Consider the following 19,015-nt stretch of genomic DNA (forward strand, 5'->3'; position numbering starts at 1 on the left):
TCTGGTGGGACCAAGAAAAAGGGCCTTCTCTGTGGTGGCTCCTTCTCTGAGGAACATCATCCCTGCGGAGAAAAGATTGGAAATCAGATGTTATGGATCCCCTCTCCTAAGGAGGTCCACCTGGTGGGACCCAGAAGAAGAACCTTCTCCGTGGTGGCTCTCTCTCTGAGGAACTTCATCCCTGCAGAGTTAAGACTAGGGCCCTCTTTGACACTCTTTCAAAAGAAAAAAAAATTAAAGCAAGCTTGGAGACCGAAGCAGGGCTAAACTCTTTCAAAAGGCCTGGTTTTAACAGAGTTGAAAGGGACCTTAGAGATCTTCTAGTCCAACCTCCCACTCAAGCAGGGAACCTTATACCAGGGGTCTCCAACCATGGCCACTTTAAGACTTGTGGACTTCAACTCCCAGAATTCCTCAGCCAGCAAAGCTGGGAGTTGAAGTCCACCAGTCTTAAAGTGGCCAATGTTGGGGACCCCTGCCTTATCTTCTAACCATCTCAAACAAATGAATTGGTCCGATTGCTGAGGCAATGGGGTGTGTGTGGTTTCATTGTGTTTTGTGGTGGGTTTTTAATTCTGTAAGCTTCCCAGAGTCCCCTTCAGTTGGGCAGCCATATCAATTTTTTTCGTACAGGTTGTCCTCGCCTTACAACAATTTCGTTTAGTAACCGTTCAAAGTGACCACGGCACTGAAAAGGGTGGCTTAGCATCCCTTTTCACGCTTAACGACCGCTGCGGCATCCCCCAGGGTCACACGATCAAAATTCAGACGCTTTGGCAAGCGACTCCTATTTACGACGGTCGCAGCGTCCCGGGAGGGTGTCACGTGACCACCACCACCCCTTTTGCGCCCTTCTGGCAAGCCAAGTCGACGGGGGAAGCCCGAATTCATTTAAGGATCGGCTTAATAACTTCTCAGCCGCAGCTCTTCCCTCACCAACCGTGGGGGAGAAAAGTCCTAAAAGGGTGGGCTGAACAAATGTCTCACTTAATGACCAGAACTGTCAATTGTGGTCCTCTGCTTACAATCAGCAGAATTTCCGTCATTAAGGAGCCACTAAGGGAGTTGCGACCCATTTTACGACCCTTTTCCCCACTCAGTTCAGCGAATCCCTCTGTTGTGGGGCAAATTCAGCTTCCCCAACTGACTTCGCTCAGCGGAAAGTCCTAAAAATCCGTCGCAGATTGGAGCCAAGCAAGGAAATGCCTTTTTTTTCCCCCAGTCCACTAATGCCAGGCAATATTCTGACCGGCCGACAGGTGGCAGGCCTGGAGCATCAATCATGTTTAGCACCGCCAGGCAAATTAATCAGCGGCAGTTCGGCTTTTGTGACTGCAGCTCAAACTCTTCTTACACTCTCCGAAGCAGCTGCAAAAATATTTATCAGATTGTTGCTTGCCAAAAAAAAGAAGAAAAAAAAAGGTCAAGAGGTTTTGGAAGCAGTGGAACATTTTTAGAATTGGAATAACAGTCGGAAGGGACCTTGGAGGTCATCTAGTAGTCCAGAGGTCCCCAAACTTTGGGGCACCAGGGACCGGTTCCGTGGAGAGAGGTTTGTTGTTGTTTTTCTGTGGACCGGTATGTGTGTGTGTGTGGTTTAGTGTGCTGCCTGCATCCCACGGATGGGGCTTTGCTTGTTTGTGCGGACCGGTTGCTGGTGGCCCGCGGCCGGGTACCGATCCACGGACCGGGATGTTGGGGACCCCTGCTCTAGTCCGACCCCCCCGCCCAAGGAGGAGACCTACCCCATTTCTGACAGATGGCTGTCCTGTCTCTTCTTAAAGGCCTCCAGTGATGAAGCTCCCACAACTTCTGAAGGCTAACTTCTGTTCCATTGATTGTTGATCGTCCTTACCGTCAGGAAATTCCTCCTAATTTTTAGGTTGAATCTCTCCTGGATCAGTTTCCATCCATTATTCCTCATCCGGCCTTCAGGTGCTTTGGAAAATAGGTGGACACACACACACACACACACACCCCGCCCCTCCTCTCTGTGACAGCCCCTCAAATATTGGAAGACTGCTAACATGTCACCCCTGGTCCTTCTCTTCGCTAGACTAGCCAAGCCCAGTTCCTGCAACCGTTCTTCATACGTTTATTTATTTTGGTATCGATTTTATTAGTTTTTATAGGGTTAGGAATAAGGTGGGGTCGGGGTTAGGGTTGGGATCAGGGTTGGGGTTTTCCCAAATAACACTCTCGATATTTAGCCAACAGCATAATGTCTGGGTTCATGTGTTTAACAAACAATAATGGATAATAGTTAACTATCATATAAACAATTTGTTAATTAATCACTCAAAAGCCTTCTTCTTGCTAATATACACTCAAAATTACATATCACGTTCCTCTGACTCGTTTTTCTAACCATTGATAGAAATTATCCCACGTTCTAAAATACACGGAGTCTTCTTCATGTGTTTATTTAAAGCATCTACTCGGGTAAGTTGCGGGCCAAGTCATTAGAAGAGAGAAGAGACGTAATCTAGTTCTCGACTTACAACGATCCCTTTAATGACCGTTCGAAGTCACAACGGCACTGAAAAAAGTGACTTAAGGCCATGTTTCGCACGACCGTTGCAGCGTCTCCGTGGTCACGTGATTTACATTTGGACGCTTGGCAACTGACTCACCTTTATGACGGTCGCAGGGCCCAAAGGTACCCTGATCCCTATTTGCAACCTTCCAACGAGCAAAGTCAATGAGGGAAGGCCAGATCCACTTAACGACCGTGTCACTAACAACTGCAGGGGTTCACTTAAGAAAGGTGGCAAGGAAAGTCGTAAAGCAGGGCAAAACTCGCTTAACCAATTTCTCACCCAGCAACATAAATTTTTGGGCTACGTTGCGGCCATAAACCGAGGACTACCTGTAGTGCAATTGCGGGACTGATTCTTGGGCCTCTCCTGGATTAAACTGGATTCTGCACCTGTCCCAGGCAGCCCTTCCCCAGATTTTGTTTGTTTATAATTGTTTATAATTCCTATTTCTTAATTGCCCGTTTCCTCCAACTAAGCTCCCAATGTTCAGATGGATTGGATTACACTTTTCAGAGTTTGCGAGAGAGTAGTGGGCCAACAGTCTGAATTGGGATGAGGCTAACTGATCTCTAAAGGTAAAGGTAAAGGTTCCCCCGCACACGCGTGCTAGTCGTTTCCGACTCTAGGGGCCGGTGCTCATCTCCGTTTCAAAGCCGAAGAGCCAGCGTTTGTCCAAGGACGTCTCCGTGATCATGTGGCCGGCATGACTAGACGCCAAAGGCGCACGGAACGCTGTTACCTTCCCACCGTAGTGGTCCCTATTTTTCTACTTGCGTTTTTACGTGCTTTCGAACTGCTAGGTTGGCAGAAGAACTGATCTCTAGGAGACATTTATTCAAGACTAAATGCAAGAGAAGGCCTCTGTTTTTCCACACCATGAACCAAAAAAATGTAATAGTTGCTTTTTTAAAAAGCCTTGTAGTAATTAGAGGACCAAGAGGCTGGTCTTCAAAACGGTGTCTCGTGTTAATTAATAAAAGTGTGGCAGTTAGGAGGAGGAGGAGGAGGAAGATGACTGTGGGATCCTTGATGCTTTCTGAGCTGGGTGGTTTTCTTGCAGACGTTTCATGACCCAACTAGGGAACATCATCAGTGCTAGAAGGGAGGGGGGTTTGCAGGGAGGAGGAGGAGGAGGAAGAGGCGGAGGAGGAGGAGGAGGAGGAGGAGGAGGGAAGAAAAGGACTGTGGGGTCCTTGGTGCTCCTCTAGCTTGGCGGTTTCCTTGCAGACGTTTCATGACCCAACTAGGGAACATCCTCAGTGCTAGAAAGGAGTGGTGTTTGTGTGGAGGCGGAGGAGGAGGAAGAGGAGGAGGGAGAAGAAGGCAGGTAAGAAGGAAAAAGGAAGGAAGGAAAAAGGGAGAAAAAAAGAAGGAGGAGAAGGAAGAATAAGCAAAGGGAAGTGGAGGAAGGGAAGGAAAAAGGAGAAGGAAGAAAGAAGGGCAGGAAGGAGAAGGAAAAGGGAGGGAGGGGAGGAGTAAGGAGGCTTCTAAGGAGAGAACGGGAGAGACATGAGCCCAGAATGGTATACGGTCTCCTCTTCGAGCGGTTGGACTAGATGACCTCCAAGCTCCCTCCCCACTCTTTCATTCTGCATTCTGAACAAGCTGGACTCCTGCTGACTTTGTCACTGCACCCACCGCATTTCCTAAGTCAAGAATTACAATGTTTGTTTGTGTTTTTCCCCTTCCGGGATAATTTTGCAGTTTCCCAAGCTGGCTAAAATGTGAGGATTTCCTGGAGATCTTCCTTGTTGTGGTGGTTTTTCCTTTTTTTTTTTACGTCAAGATCAGATCAGCCCAGCTTCGAGGGCCATCTGCTGGGACCTCTGTAGGGTGACAGGTGCCAATTAGTCTCTTTGTGTGTGTGTGTGTGTGTGTGTGTGCCCACGCGCTGGGATAAGACAGTGACCTGGTTCCTTGCTCAATCCTGCTTCCTAATGACAAGCAGGCGGTGTGGAAGTGGCTTATGGGGACTTAGGCAGGTGGAGTCAGGTGAAGCCAGCTCAGGGTCATCCAAAGGGAAGGACTGAGGCTTCAGAGGCGGGCTACTAGAGGCGCTCCTCGCTTTAACGACCACCGCTGAGTCCAAAATTTCCGCGGCTCAGCCAGAAGACGGTGGATCGGTGAATTTCGCTCCAGCATCTTACAACCTTTTCTCGCCGCCGGCGCAAAGCGGATCGCTGCGGTTGTTAAGTTAGTCACACGGTCGTTAAGCGAATCTGCCTCCCCCCTCCCCCCCCCCGTGGGACTTTGCTTCTCGGAAGGTCGCAAAAGGGGAATCGCATGACACACACACACACACACACACCGGGGATGCTGCGACCGTCGTAAACGTGAGTCAGTTGCCAAGCGACTGAAATTTGATCACATGACCAGGGGGGAAATGCGGCGACGGTCGTTAAGTGTGAAAAACTGGTTACCAATCACTTTTTTCCAAGGCTTTTGTAACTTCAGTCACTAAATGAACTGTCATAAATCGAGGACTAAGGGGAAATTTCCCGACAGTTAGAACAATTAAGCGGTGGAACAGCTTGCCACCAGAAGTTGTGGGTGCTCCAACACTGGAGGTTTTCAAGAAGAGACTGGACAGGCATCGGTCTGGAATGGTATAGGGTCTCTTCCTGGAGCAGGGGGCTGGACTAGAAGACCTCCACGGTCCCTTCCGACTCTGTTATTCTATAATCCCAGATCAATTAACCAGTGGAACAGCTTGCCACCAGAAGTTGTGGGTGCTCCATCACTTCAGATTTTTAAGCAGAGACTGGACAGCCGCTAGTCTGAAATGGTATGGGGTCTCCTGCTTGAGCAGAGGGCTAGACTAGAAGACCTCCAAGGTCCCTTCCAACTTCTTCTTCTTCTTCTTCTTCTTCTTCTTATCATTATTATTATTATTATTATTATTATTATTATTATTATTATTATTATTATTATTATTATTATTATTATTATTAAGAAAAGAAAGATCGGGGGTGACATGAGGGCAACAGGTCGCAGTGCTTCACCCCACAAAAACTGAACCCCAGATCATCAGTAGGGTGTCCACGGTGCCTACGACACCCTTCAACAGATCTGGGCCTGGCAGTTTCTCCCTGCCCAAAGGCTGGCAGCTGCTGAAATGCCCGGCTCGTGTTTGATCCTCTGCCCTCCCTCTCCGATTCAAACCTGCCAGGAAATTGAGACCGTTTCCATGATAGTCGAGCGGGGCTGGGTGCCACGAGTTCGGGTTACGCCGGGTAACCTTTCGCCTAGCTGGAAAATAAGAGGTGCAGATCGGTGGCCATTATTAATGGATGATGCTCAGATGCATGCCAGCAGCCCTGGAAAGGGGGGGGGAGTTGTCACTGGGGAAGGGAGGGGGGCAGAGCCGCTTGAGACGGGTTTGAGGAGGCAAGGGGGGGGTTTAGACGGGCCATCTGGCCAAGCTCGGGCCCCTTCCCCAAATGAGGAACACAGCGGGCTCAGATTTAGCAAATGTTGCACAAACCGGGCTAAAAGTTTTTTTTTCTTTTTCCCCCGGATTGTGTCGCTGTACGCCAAAGAAAACTACAGGCAGTCCTTGACTTACGACGGCAACGGGGCCCAAAATTGAGGTTGCTAAGTGAAAAACGGGTTCGGTGAGGCTTTGCCCCGCTGCACGCCTTCTCTCGCCACGTTTGCGAAGCGAATCGCGGCCGTTGTTAAATTAACCACACGGTTGTGGAGCGAATCAGACTGGGCTCGTCAAGTTGTCAAGCCTCCGAATGTGCATCGCGTGACCGTGGGGATGCTGTCATGGTCATAAGTCCCCTTTTTTTCCAGTGGCCGTTGTCATTTAAAACGGTCCCTAAGCGAATTGTCCTCCCCTTCCCCCAACGTCCGGTCAGAGCTGAAGAAGCTTCTGGGACGGTAAGTGAAACATCTTCAGAGGAGACACACAAGGCAGTCCAGTTGCCTCCTGGAAAAAAGCACCTTTGGGGCAGGCGTGACCTGGAGGACAGAGAATCTCCACAGACTCTCAGCGTAAGACCCGTAGGGCCAGACGGGGTCGGTGAGGCCATCCAGTCCACCCTCTGCTCCTTTGGGAGAGCCGTGTTTCAAATGAAAACTTCCTCAACCGATGAATGGAAGGTGTGGGTCCGCCCTATTTCCCCCTTCCCCCCCAATCTCTCTCTCTCTCTCTCTTTCTTTCTCTCTCTCTCTCTCTCTCTCTCTTTCTATCTGTCTCTCTCTCTTCTCTTTCTCTCTCTTTACCTCTGTCTCTCTCTTTCTTTCTCTCTCTCTCTTTCTTTCTCTCTCTTTCTCTCTGTCCCTCTCTGTCTTTTTCTGTCTCTCTCTGTCTCTCTCTCTCTCTCTCTCTTTCTTTTTTTCTCTCTCTCTCTCTCTCTTTCTATCTGTCTCTCTCTCTTCTCTTTCTCTCTCTTTCTCTCTACCTCTGTCTCTTTCTCTGTCTCTCTCTTTCTTTCTCTCTCTCTTTCTTTCTCTCTCTTTCTCTCTGTCCCTCTCTGTCTTTCTCTGTCTCTCTCTGTGTCTCTCTCTCTCTCTGTCTCTCTGTCTCTCTCTCTGTGTCTCTCTCTTTCTCTCTCTCTTATCTCTTTGTCTCTCTCTGTGTGTGTCTGTCTGTCTCTCTCTCTCTCTCTCTCTCTCTTTCTGTGTCTCTCTCCATCTCTCTGTTTCTCTCTGTCTCTCTCTCTTTCTTTCTCTCTCTCTCTCTTTCTTTCTTTCTTTCTCTCTCTCTCTCTCTTTCTATCTGTCTCTCTCTCTTCTCTTTCTCTCTCTTTCTCTCTACCTCTGTCTCTTTCTCTGTCTCTCTCTCTCTCTCTCTCTTTCTATCTGTCTCTCTCTCTTCTCTTTCTCTCTCTTTCTCTCTACCTCTGTCTCTTTCTCTGTCTCTCTCTGTCTCTCTCTCTCTCTTTCTTTCTCTCTCTCTTTCTTTCTCTCTCTTTCTCTCTGTCCCTCTCTGTCTTTCTCTGTCTCTCTCTGTCTCTCTCTCTCTCTCTCTCTCTGTCTCTGTCTCTCTGTGTCTCTCTCTTTCTCTCTCTCTTATCTCTTTGTCTCTCTCTGTGTGTGTCTGTCTGTCTCTCTCTCTCTCTCTTTCTGTGTCTCTCTCCATCTCTCTGTTTCTCTCTGTCTCTCTCTCTTTCTTTCTCTCTCTTTCTGTGTCTCTCTCCATTTCTCCGTCTCTCTCTCTCTCTCTCTCTCTCTGAGAAGTGATGCATCACATCCACCATCCTGCAGCTGTCACTAAAGGAGATCAACATGTTCCCTTTCTCCTTTCCAGGCGATACTTTTTTGCACTCGTGAAATATTTATCCTGCTCCGTTTTGCAGAGGGAGGCCTGAAGGCTCCAGGGGAGGAAGAAGCAGGATGGGACCCTGGCAGAGGCAGCAGAGCCCAAAACGTGACTTCTGAGCTGCTCGGCTTAGCCATCGACAGGAAGATCGGCCACAAAGAGGAGGCAAGGCTCCGTTTGTTTTCCAAAGCCCCCAGACAGGCAGGGCAAGAAACGAAGGATGGAAACTCATCAAGGAGAGAAGCAACCTGGAATTAAGGAGAAACTTCCTAACAGTGAGAAGAATTAACCAGGGGAACAACCTGCCACCAGAAGTTGTGGGTACTCCAACACTGGAGGTTTCTAAGAAGAGACCGGACAGTCACTTGTCTGAAACGGTATATAGCTTGAGCAGAGGGGCTGGACTAGCAGACCTCTGAATTCCCCTCCAGCTCAATTCTGACTCTGATCACCCCACATATGTACGACCGCAACACTTCCGTTGCTAAGCCAGACAGTCGTTCGGTGAACATGGCAGTTGTTAAGTGAGGAAGACAGTTGTTAAGTGAATCACTGCTAGTGTTCGGTTAGTAACACGGCTGTTAAGCGAATCCGGCTTTCCCCCATTGACTCGGCTTGTCAGAAGGTCACAAAAGGGGATCAGGTGACACACACCCCCCCGGGGACGCTGCAGCCCGTCATAAATACGAGTCGGTTGCCGAGCGTCCAAATCTTGATCACGTGACCCTGGGGATGCTGCAACGGTCGTAGGTGTGAAAACGGAATACGAAAACACGACACACGTTCCGTCTTTAAACCTGGTTCGTAGGACCTAAACGGCCGCGGTGGTAGAAACTGTACAGGGAAATGCAGAATACAGGCGAGTCCTCGACTTACAACCATTCATTTAGTGACCGTTTGAAGTTAAAACAGCCTTCGGGGGGAAAAGGGGGGGTTTATGGCCGATTTTCACACTTACGACCGTCGCAGCCTCTCCACTCCCCGGCGTCATCACCCAAGCCATTTGTCCGAAATGGTATAGGGTTTCCTGCCTCAGCAGGGGGTTGGACTAGATGACCTCCAAGGTCCCTTCCAACTTTATTATTATTATTATTATTATATGAATATTTTGCCTCTCTGCTTGCTGGGAGGAGACCCCCCCCACTTCCCTGTCTTCTCCGCGCCACCAGCAGCCGAAGCCGCCAGCCTCTCTCCCTAAAGCAAATTATGGCTTAGGAGAAGACGCGACCATAATCTGGAACTCGGTCAAAATCCCCACCCACCCACCCCCCTCGCTGCTGGCTCGACGCTGCTACCCCGCTGGCATCTGCCATCCGTCTCGCCAAGGGAGCAGGAAACAGCGCCGAGGATTGCAGTAACATTATCCCAGAAAAGGGGGGGGGAGAGGGGGAGGTCTGGGGGGGGGCAAGAATGCAACCTGCCGGATGTTCAGCAATGGATGAAGCAGCCCACAATCTCCCGTTCGGCCCCCGTTTTGCTGATTTCAGGAAGCAAAGAGACCGGGGTGGGGGCAAAAAATGCCAATTTTTCCGCTGCCTGAAGCTGTTCCTCCGCAGCAGCTGATCCTCGACTTACGACACGCGATTCCGAGCCCAGGACCTCCGTCATTAAGCGAGACATTTCTTCCGGCGGTTTTGCCCTGCTTTACGACTTTCCTTGCCACGGTGAACCACTGCGGTTGGTAAGTTAAGTAATCCCCGGCTGTTAAGCGAATCCAGCCCCCCCCCCATTGATTTTGCTTGTCGGAAGGTCGCTAAAGGGGATCACGTCAAACACACACACACACACGGGGACACTGCGACCGTCGTAAATAGGAGCCAGCTCCCAAGCGTCTCAATTTCGATCACGTGACCCTGGGGGTGGGGGGAATGCGGCAAAAGTACGCCGAGTGTGAAAAATGGTCCCAGGTGGCTTTTTTTTTCCAGTGCCGTCGTAACTTTGAACGGTCACTGAATGAAATGTTGTAAGTCGAAGACTGCCCATGGATGGGTCGGGATAGCAATTTGCGGGATGGGCCAAACTGGGGAAATTGGGGGGATTTTAGCGGGATACGAGGAAGGTAACCTGTATTCGGACCCTCTGCAGCTGTTATCCAGGGTTTTTATCGAGTGCTGCTCAGGAGAGCCTCCATGTACAGAAGCAGTCTATCAGGATCTTAATGGAGATGGGAAAAAAATCATTTCTGAAAAAACAGCGCTGTTTCTACTTAGCCCGATTCTATTTCTGGGGGAGGGGGAACAAAAAAAAACAAAAAGCAGGTTTGTTTTCCCAGCAGCCAGCCGCATCTAATTTGACTCCTTCAGCCAGGAGACTAGTCCACATTTGTCTGATCCGGTGGCTGAATTCTCCGAAAGCTACCGTTCAGTGTTTTGGGTCAAAAAGACCCTGGTAAAACTTGCACCCCGGCTTGTCTTCTGCCAGGGGTGTCCGTAAGGGGCGAAAAAGTCAAAATGGCAGCCAAGGCGATGTGTCTGAAGCCCTCGACTTTTTGAAGTGAATTGCAGAACAGGCAGTCCTTGACTTACAACTGAAGTTACAACAGCAGTGGAAAAAAGGGACTTAGGACCATTGTTCACACTTAACGACCGTTGCAGCATTCCCCAGGGTCATGTGATCAAAACTCGGGACGCTTGGCAACTGGCATGTACCTATGACGGTTCCAGTGTTCCAGGATCCCCTTTTGTGACCGTCTGGCAAACAAAGTCAATATGGAAAGCTGGACTCACTTAACAACCGTGTTCCTAACTTTAACCACCGCAGTGATTCATTTAACAGCCGTGGCAAGAAATGTCGTAAAACAGGGCAAAACTCACTTCAGAAACCATCTCGCTAAGCAACGGAAATTTTGGGCTCAACGATGGTCGTTAAGTTGAGGAATCCAAATTGTGCAGTCCAAATCTCAGACGTCATTTGATGTGAATTCGTTGCTATGATAATGTTTTGTTCCATGCCCGCTCCCTTGGAAAATATTAAGAAATTAAATCCGATTAATTTCAAGAAGGGAACACCCACTGCCCTGTTCCAGCATCCATAGAATGGATTCTCTTAATCTTTGGCTATTGTCCAAATATACCACTTGAGGGTGATATAATTTGGACCGGGAATACAAAGGGAAAAGGAATGAGTTAAATACGTTTATTCAAATCCATGAAGACCAGAACTTTAGAATTGGAGCAAACAGACAGATTGGTGTCCAAATGAACATTTCAATCCTTCTCTGTTTGCTTGTCAGAAGCAGAGGAAGAGGAAATTTAGGAATTATTATTATTATTATTATTATTATTATTATTATTATTATTATTATTATTATTATTATTATTATTATTATTATTATTATTATTATTATTATTATTATTATTATTATTATTATTATGTGGTGAATGCTCCAACACTGGAAGTTTTTAAGAAGAGACTGGACAGCCATTTGTCTGAAATGGTATAGGGTTTCCTGCCTTAGCAGGGGGTTGGACTAGATGACCTCCAAGGTCCCTTCCAACTTCTTCTTCTTCTTCTTCTTCTTCTTCTTCTTCTTCTTCTTCTTCTTATTATTATTATTATTATTATTATTATTATTATTATTATTATTATTATTATTATTATTATTATTATTATTATTATTATTATTATTATTAAACTGGTGGACGTGGCAATGTGGAGACAGCATACTGGAGATAGAATAAAAGAGAAAGAACTGGAGAAGGTCACAAAACATAAAGACCTGCAAACAGAAGTAGAATGATTGTGGCAAAAGAAAGAAAGATGGCACCAATAATCGTAGGCATTGACAAAATGCCCATCGGTCCATTGCAAAAGGCAGCTTGACTTGGAGCAGCTGACATTCTGCATACCTTTAATATTATTAAAGAGGACCCATCTGCCTATCCCAGGTCCTTGGAAAGGACTAGATAGGGGGATGCAGATGCCAAATCCAGACTGAACATCTGGCTGACTGTGCAACCAACCATAATACTAATATCGGCATTGACGATATCACCATCAGTCAATTGCAAAGACTCTCGGCATGGCTGACATCACGTGATGAAACCTTTAACCTCATCACACATCCACATCTGCCCAACCCAGGTCCTTGGGAAGGACTCAATAAGGGGACCAAAATGTCAGATTCAGTCTGAACATCTGGCTGATCCCACTATAATAATAATAATAATTCAGGAAGCAGTGGGAAACTTATTCCCTCTCCTGCCAAGAAAATAGAGCCAGAGAAAGTTAGATTGATAGAAAAAAAGATTTCACGGTGGGTGACATGGGGACCCCCATCGTCGTCATAACGTGCTCTGCAAAACTCAATTTAGCCTTTCTGTGGAAACAGCCCAAGTTGCCTTAACCCTAGTTTAACCTTAATCCCATGTATGCGGTTTCAGCAACTCCTTCTGCTTTGCTCGAATGGTTGTTGGTGGGATTTGGATTTGTCCATAGAAAAATCAGCTAAAAGTGGGAATCTAAAAGCATTCTGTACATGCTCAGGGCCACGTTGCTGTTGGTAGCATCACAAGATCCAGAGTGTTATCCTAACCCCGAGGTCGATCTGTGTGTTTGTGTGTGTGTGTGTGTGTGTGTTTGTTTTGCTGAGAATCTTCACTCCCATTTAATTTAAATTGCAATTGCAAATGTTTAAATTTCCAATTTAGAAATACATAGAGAGCGTCGCTTTCTACAATTATTTTTAAGCTACAGAATGGGAAGGTAATGTATCCTTTAATAATTCAAAGGTTAAGCAATGACGTTAAAGGTAATTTTAAGGATACGTTGATTTCTTCCTCTACAACAGATTAGAGAAATTCCTTGTCCGGGATAAAATAAGTCGAAATAATAGAAGGCAACCTTCTTGTATAGATATAAAATATTTTACCTGCTTGGTCATTTTATAGATCTGATGATTTTAATGTTTTGATGCTATAAGGCAGAAGTTCAGAGTCGACTGATCAGAGATGTGCAGCAAATGAAACTCAAGTAACAAATACATTTATTTTAGTTGAGAACCTTTTGACTACGGAACTTCTTGGTTGAAACCTTGTCGGATTTTTTGCCTGTTTTTGAAAGAAAAAAAACCTGATTTCCACCAAATTGCAGGACTCGATTTTGCGTTCACTTTCTGAAATTTAATTCTTTCTTAAGGCTGAAGCAAAAACCTGAATGCACAGCAAATCTCGCTTTCGCGGCGTCATCTTTATTTAGGGAAGCACATTCTCCAAGCTTTAAAGATTCTGCTTTTCGAAGGGAAATCCCCACTTGGGAAGCGCAGAGAAAACGGATCGAAAGACAGCAAAATGACACCTTTACCGGGAAGTTTCGGCCTGAGTTGAAACTCGCCTTTGAAGTTTCGCTGAGTTTCTGCCCGGCCCCTCCAAACCTCACACACACACACACACACACACACACACCGCTTTTAAGTTGCTTTTCGCTGCATTTTCCTCCCGTGCCAATTTTAAGTCTGCAAGAGGACGGGGGTCGCATTTCAGCTCAGGAAAACGATGAGACCCCCCAACTCAGGTGCCTTTCGGAGGCAGCGGAGACCCCCCCCAGGAGAAAAAATAATGAGGAGAGGGGCGTACAAAGACGGCGGTTTCCTCGCGAGTAAACGCCGGCTAAGAGCAGCCCGGGAGGGTGGGGAGGTGGGGGGGTCTGCAAGCCCACCGGGCGGGAAGCGATGCTCTTTCTTTCAGGGGGCGACCTTGCACCCCCCCCCCCAACCCGGGAATGCTTTTTTTTCTCCCTCTGCACAGGAGCTACTTTTAATTTCTTTTTTTTCTCTCCTCAAAAAAAACCTCGGATGCCATCCGGATTTTCATCCCTTCTTTTTTTTCCTGCTAACGGAAAAATAAATCTTGTTTTTTTTAAAAAGTGGGGTGTGGGGAGAGAGACAGAAGAGGATCTATTTAATTTTGTTTCATTTCGTTTGTTTTCTATTTTATTTCTTTATTTTACTTTATTAGTATAGTATAGTATAGTATTAGTATTAGTATATGTATTAGTATATTACATATTATATTATATAAGTATATTATATTGCATTACATTATGTATTATAGTCTGCTAATTATATTACATTACATTACATTATATATTATAGTATGTCAATTATATTACATTACATTATATATTATAGTATGTCAATTATATTACATTACATTATATGTTATGGCATGTCAATTATATTACATTACATTATATGTTATGGCATGTCAATTATATTATATTATGTTAATATTTTATTTTGTTTTATTTTTATTATTTTATTCTATATTTTATTTTATTTTATTTTTATTATTTTATTTCTATAGCCCCTTCCCCCCCCAAAAAAAAAAATCCTACCGAGGGGCGCCAGGCAGGCTCATAATTCTACAATTAGAAAACAATTTTAAAAAAAAACACACCCAAAAAACCACATTAAAACAATAAAAACATCCGGCAGCTAAAGAAAGGCTTTATTATTTGTGAAATGAATCTCACGAAAATAAAAGGGGAAAAAAAACCCTCAACACGTCAAATTCAGTCCGTGCCATCATCGTCCCCCACTCCCCAAACACCATCGCGCAGCCCTGCCCACCCCCAACTTCTGCCTCTCTCAGGATCTGGGGTGGGGGGCTGGTGGGGGGGGTTTAAGGACGCCTGCAGAGGTGGCCTCCAAAGGGGCCCGATCCAATCTCAACATCTGGCTGGCTGGGCGACGAACCAACCAGGCGGTCGCCTCAAACGACATTTTACAACATCCTTTGCCAAACGATAAAAGGATAGCAAATGTTATTTTTTTTTAAAAAAAAAATAAAATCAAAAATCAAATATTAAATGAATAAATGCAAGGAAGGATCAAAGTCCTGGCCAAATCGTGCCGAAGGACCTGCGGAGGATTATAAAGCCTGGGGGAGGGGGTCTGCAGGACACCCCCCCCATTCAACAGCCGGGGACCAAGCTAGAAAAGGTCTGGGGGCGAGAATAGGGTCTGGGGGGGGGGCTGGAAACCCCACTCGCCCTCTTTCCCTGGAGAAGCCTGCTCAGCCCCCAGCAGGGCCCCCCTCCCTCCCTCCCTCCCTCCCTCCCTCGCCCGGCGCCCCCTCCCCAAGTCTGAAGCTTTTCCGCTTTAATCCTCCCCGCCAGGCCGGGCTTTTAGCAATCTGATCCCCCCGCCGGGGGCGGAGGGGGGGCGGGGGGGTGTCTTTCTCCGCGAAGTGATCCGACTGGTTTGGTTATCTTTCATTCCGCTCGCTTCCTGGACGCGTTTCTATAGAAGTGTGTGTGTGTGTGTGTGTGTGATTGAGATGGTTCCCCCCTGCCACCCCCCCTCCCCGGCTCGCCCCTTCTTTCCAAACGACTGACTCTTCCTTCCCGCCCACCCCCGCCGTTCCTTGCAGATCCTGGTTTAAAAATAAAAAAAAAAAATCTTCCCAAGCACGTGTGAACGGCGACCTGCCGCCTTTCGGCAGGAATGCGGGTCAAGGGATTGAACTCTATGGGTCCCCGAAGTCCCGTTGAGGCCAACGGAGTCGGCTCTAAAGCGGGAACCGAGTCAGCGCCGAGTCAGTTCATCATTCAACCACGGTTTCTTGGAGAAACTGGGGTGGGGAGGGGTGCAAAATTCCACAAACTTGCTGGACACATTTCTATAGAAGTAAGTAAGTAAGTAAGTAAGTAAGTAAGTAAGTAAGTAAGTAAGTAAGTAAGTAAGTAAGTTCACCCCCTCCCCACCCCCGGATCGCCCCTTCTTTCCGAACGACTCTACTGTCCTTGCTCCTTGCCTGTCCTGGCTTAAGAAATTTTCCCAAGCACGTGTGAACACGTACGCACGGGTGTCTTTCCATATAGAACGTACGACTAAGCTTCCTTCGCAGGACAGCAAACTCGAGAAGGGGGGGGGGAATTGCTATAAGCGGCCGCGTTTTCCCAGGTAAAGAAGCTGGTTCCGGAGGCTGACATGCACACGGGGAAAATGCCCCCCCACCCAGAACACGTGTACGCTAAGCCAGAAGAGCAGGAAGCTCGCTTTGGGCCCCCCCCCGCTTCTTTTGAGGAGGGGGAAGAGGCAGGTTAGACCCACAGATACCTGCCGGTTGTCACTGGTGAAGAAAGATTGTGTCTACTTGGGAAAAAACAACAACAACCAACATTCATGTAATTGACAGCTTTTATTATTTTATTAGTTTTTTTATACATCAATATTAGGGGCTGATCAAAAGACAGAATTGGAGAGGAAGTTGAAAGACTGTGGCCTAAAACCAGCCTTGTTGGGGGGGGAGGTTATGGGCACACTGGGTGCCACCCCACCCACCCCCCAAAAAACCCCTGGGGTGGCTCTTAAAAAAAATATCTGGGCATTGACCACATTTTAATCTGTCAATTGCAATCTGGGGAAGAAGCCGGCGCTTATGAAGGCCAAACACCAGCGGAACAACGGCCAGCAACAACTGTAGTTTCGCTTCCTTGTGAACATGGTAAAATCCGTGGTAAAATAACCTTAAATGCCCAACCGGGTCTCAAATTCCATCTGGCTGACGGGGCGAACAAGCCGTCAGAACGACCGACCATGGTTAGTAACCTCGTGGTTATTAACCTGCCCGAGGGGGAGGCGAGGCATAAATATATTGTGACGATCCTGAAAGATCGTTAGAGAGAGAGGGGGGATCCTGAAAGAGAGACTGTAGTTGTCTGGAACGGTTACAGGGTCTCCCGCGTGAGCGGAGGCGGTTCGACTAGAAGACCTCCCAGGCCCCACCCAGCCGCATTCGGATTGAAGCCGTCTTGCAAAAGGGAAAAATCGAACGTAAAGACACGGATGAAACACTCGGGAGCGGGAAAACCACAATCCGGGGCCCCCAAAAGCTAGGCGCCCATTTTCCCCTCAAACCGCCCTAGTTAGGTGGGCAGCCCATGGTCTTTATTTATTATTATTATTATTATTATTATGTGGTGAATGCTCCAACACTGGAAGTTTTTAAGAAGAGACTGGACAGCCATTTGTCTGAAATGGTATAGGGTTTCCTGCCTTAGCAGGGGGTTGGACTAGATGACCTCCAAGGTCCCTTCCAACTTGTTATTATTATTATTATTATTATTATTATTATTATTATTATTATTATTATTATTATTATTATTATTATTATTATTATTATTATTATTATTATTATTATTATTATTATTATTATATTTTTATACCGCCCTTCTCCCGAAGGACTCAGGGCGGTGTACAGGGCAATAAATACAAAAACAGGATACAAAAGTTAAAAGCGATTAAATAAATGCCCAAGGTTAGAAGGTCTTCCCCAAGCCGGCGCCCTCCAGGTGTAGAGGACGCGGGCGCGCGCATCTGGCGGGCGCCCGCTTGGGGATGATCGCCCGGTCTCTCGCGTGCGCAAAGCAGGGGAGGCGGGTGGTGGGGGTGGGGGTGGGGGTGTTCGAGGGAAATGGGGCAGGTTGAACGGGCCCCAATGCAGGAATCGGGACACAGGTGAGACCCCCCCCCTCCGGTTTTGAAGATCGGGCGGGGGGGGGCGAAGCGGAGGGGGGGGGTCGGCTTGGCTCCCTTCTATCCGCAAGCCGGAGGGCGCCAGGTTGGGTTAATCGGCGCGGGGAGCTTTCCTTAAAAGGGGGAGGGGGTTTAGGGTGGGTTTCCAGATGCCGCCCGCCATTTTCGCCCCCCCCCTCACCTCTGGTTGGCTGGCCTTCCTCCTCCTCCTCCTCCTCCTCCTCCTCCTCCTTGCTCGGTGCTGGACAAAGGGAGGCCGAGGGCGGGGAGAGGCGCCGGAGCCCCCTGGAAAACCGGCCGCCGCGGCGGCGGGGGGGGAGAGAACGGAGGGGGGGGGGTGCGCGTAAATTTTTAAAAAGGCCCCGCCCGCCCTAGCAGAGGCCCCTTCCCCCCCCTCCCCCTCGGCCGGGCACCAGGCCGCCAGGGACACCGGATACCTGGCCGGCTCAGGTGTCTCCGGATCGCTTTACCTGGCGCGGGGCCGGCCCCGCCAGCAGGTAAGTGGGCACCCAGCGGGCGCGGAGGAGGTGCCTGCCCGGCGGAGGTTGTATAAAGAGCGGCCGGGCCAGGACCGGAGCCAGCCCGCCGCACCGATCCGGGCGCAGGTAAGGCGGGCCGGGGATGTGCCGCAACCCCGCCGGCCTCCCTCTCTCTCTCCCTGCCCGCCCCTTCCCCTTCCCCTCCCCTCCCCTCCCGACCGGTCTCTGGCTCCGCCTCCGCGCAGGTGCGCAGGGTCCCCCCCCTCCACCCCCCACCCCCGGTATTCCCTGCCCTTCCCCGCGAAGTAGGGGAGATGGGGACCCTTCCCCTCTGTTCCTGGCGAGGTCTTTTCGGGCCGAGCCAGGGGGGGGGGTGTCCCGTTTTTTCCCCGCGTTCAGACCCGCCCACCCCCACCCCCACCCCGGGACTCCAGAGCCCATGCTTGAATCCTGCTCGGGTGGTGAGGATGAAAAAGCATCCCCGCGAGATGTTGGGCCATTAGGTCGTGGGAAGGCCGCCCGCGGGCGTTGTCTTTGATTTGGGTTGAAGCTGCGTGGAATTGGGTCGGGATGCCCTGCTGAAACCGAGTGGGGAGGGGGAGGAGGAGGGAACCCTGCAAGGGTTGCGTTCCCACGACTCGCTGAACCCCTAGATGGCCCAAAGTCGCTTTGCCTTCAGGCTTTGCAGACTCAGCGCTACCCTTAGTGCCAAGTTCGGGTCAGAAACACGCAGAGTTCCTCCAATAAACCCTGGTTCGATGCCCCCCCTGACCGTGGGAACACGGCAGTGACTCGGTTCGAGATTGGGAGCAGATCCCCATGGATTTCCATCCCTCGACCGTCATGTTGCCCAAAATTGACCGGGTCGGTTTCCTTCCCTTTAACAGTGGCATAATGCGGTTTACGAAGGGCTGATAATTCCTCCCGAGTAGACCAATCCAAGAACCACTTGCCTTTCAACTCGTGGGAACGACCCACCAGATCTGGAAGTCCGCGGTCCTTAGGGCTGCATTCACACGATCCCTTTAGCCACATCCCTCTCAAAGCTTGGTTAATGTTGACCTCGGTTAGCCTTTTTTTTTTTTACGGTTGACGCAAACCCCGCCGGTCTAGTTTACGGCCCGGAACGTGTGAACCCAGAGAAGGTGTTAATGTAGGATCCGCTTCACAGGTCGTGTGAGTGGACACACGGAGAGTCGCGGGTTCGATCAGAGCCAGCCTCTTAACGGCATCGCCCTAATATCGGTAG

Source organism: Vipera berus (assembly GCF_964194415.1).
Source record: "Vipera berus genome assembly, chromosome: 6".
NCBI classification, from domain to species: domain Eukaryota; kingdom Metazoa; phylum Chordata; class Lepidosauria; order Squamata; family Viperidae; genus Vipera; species Vipera berus.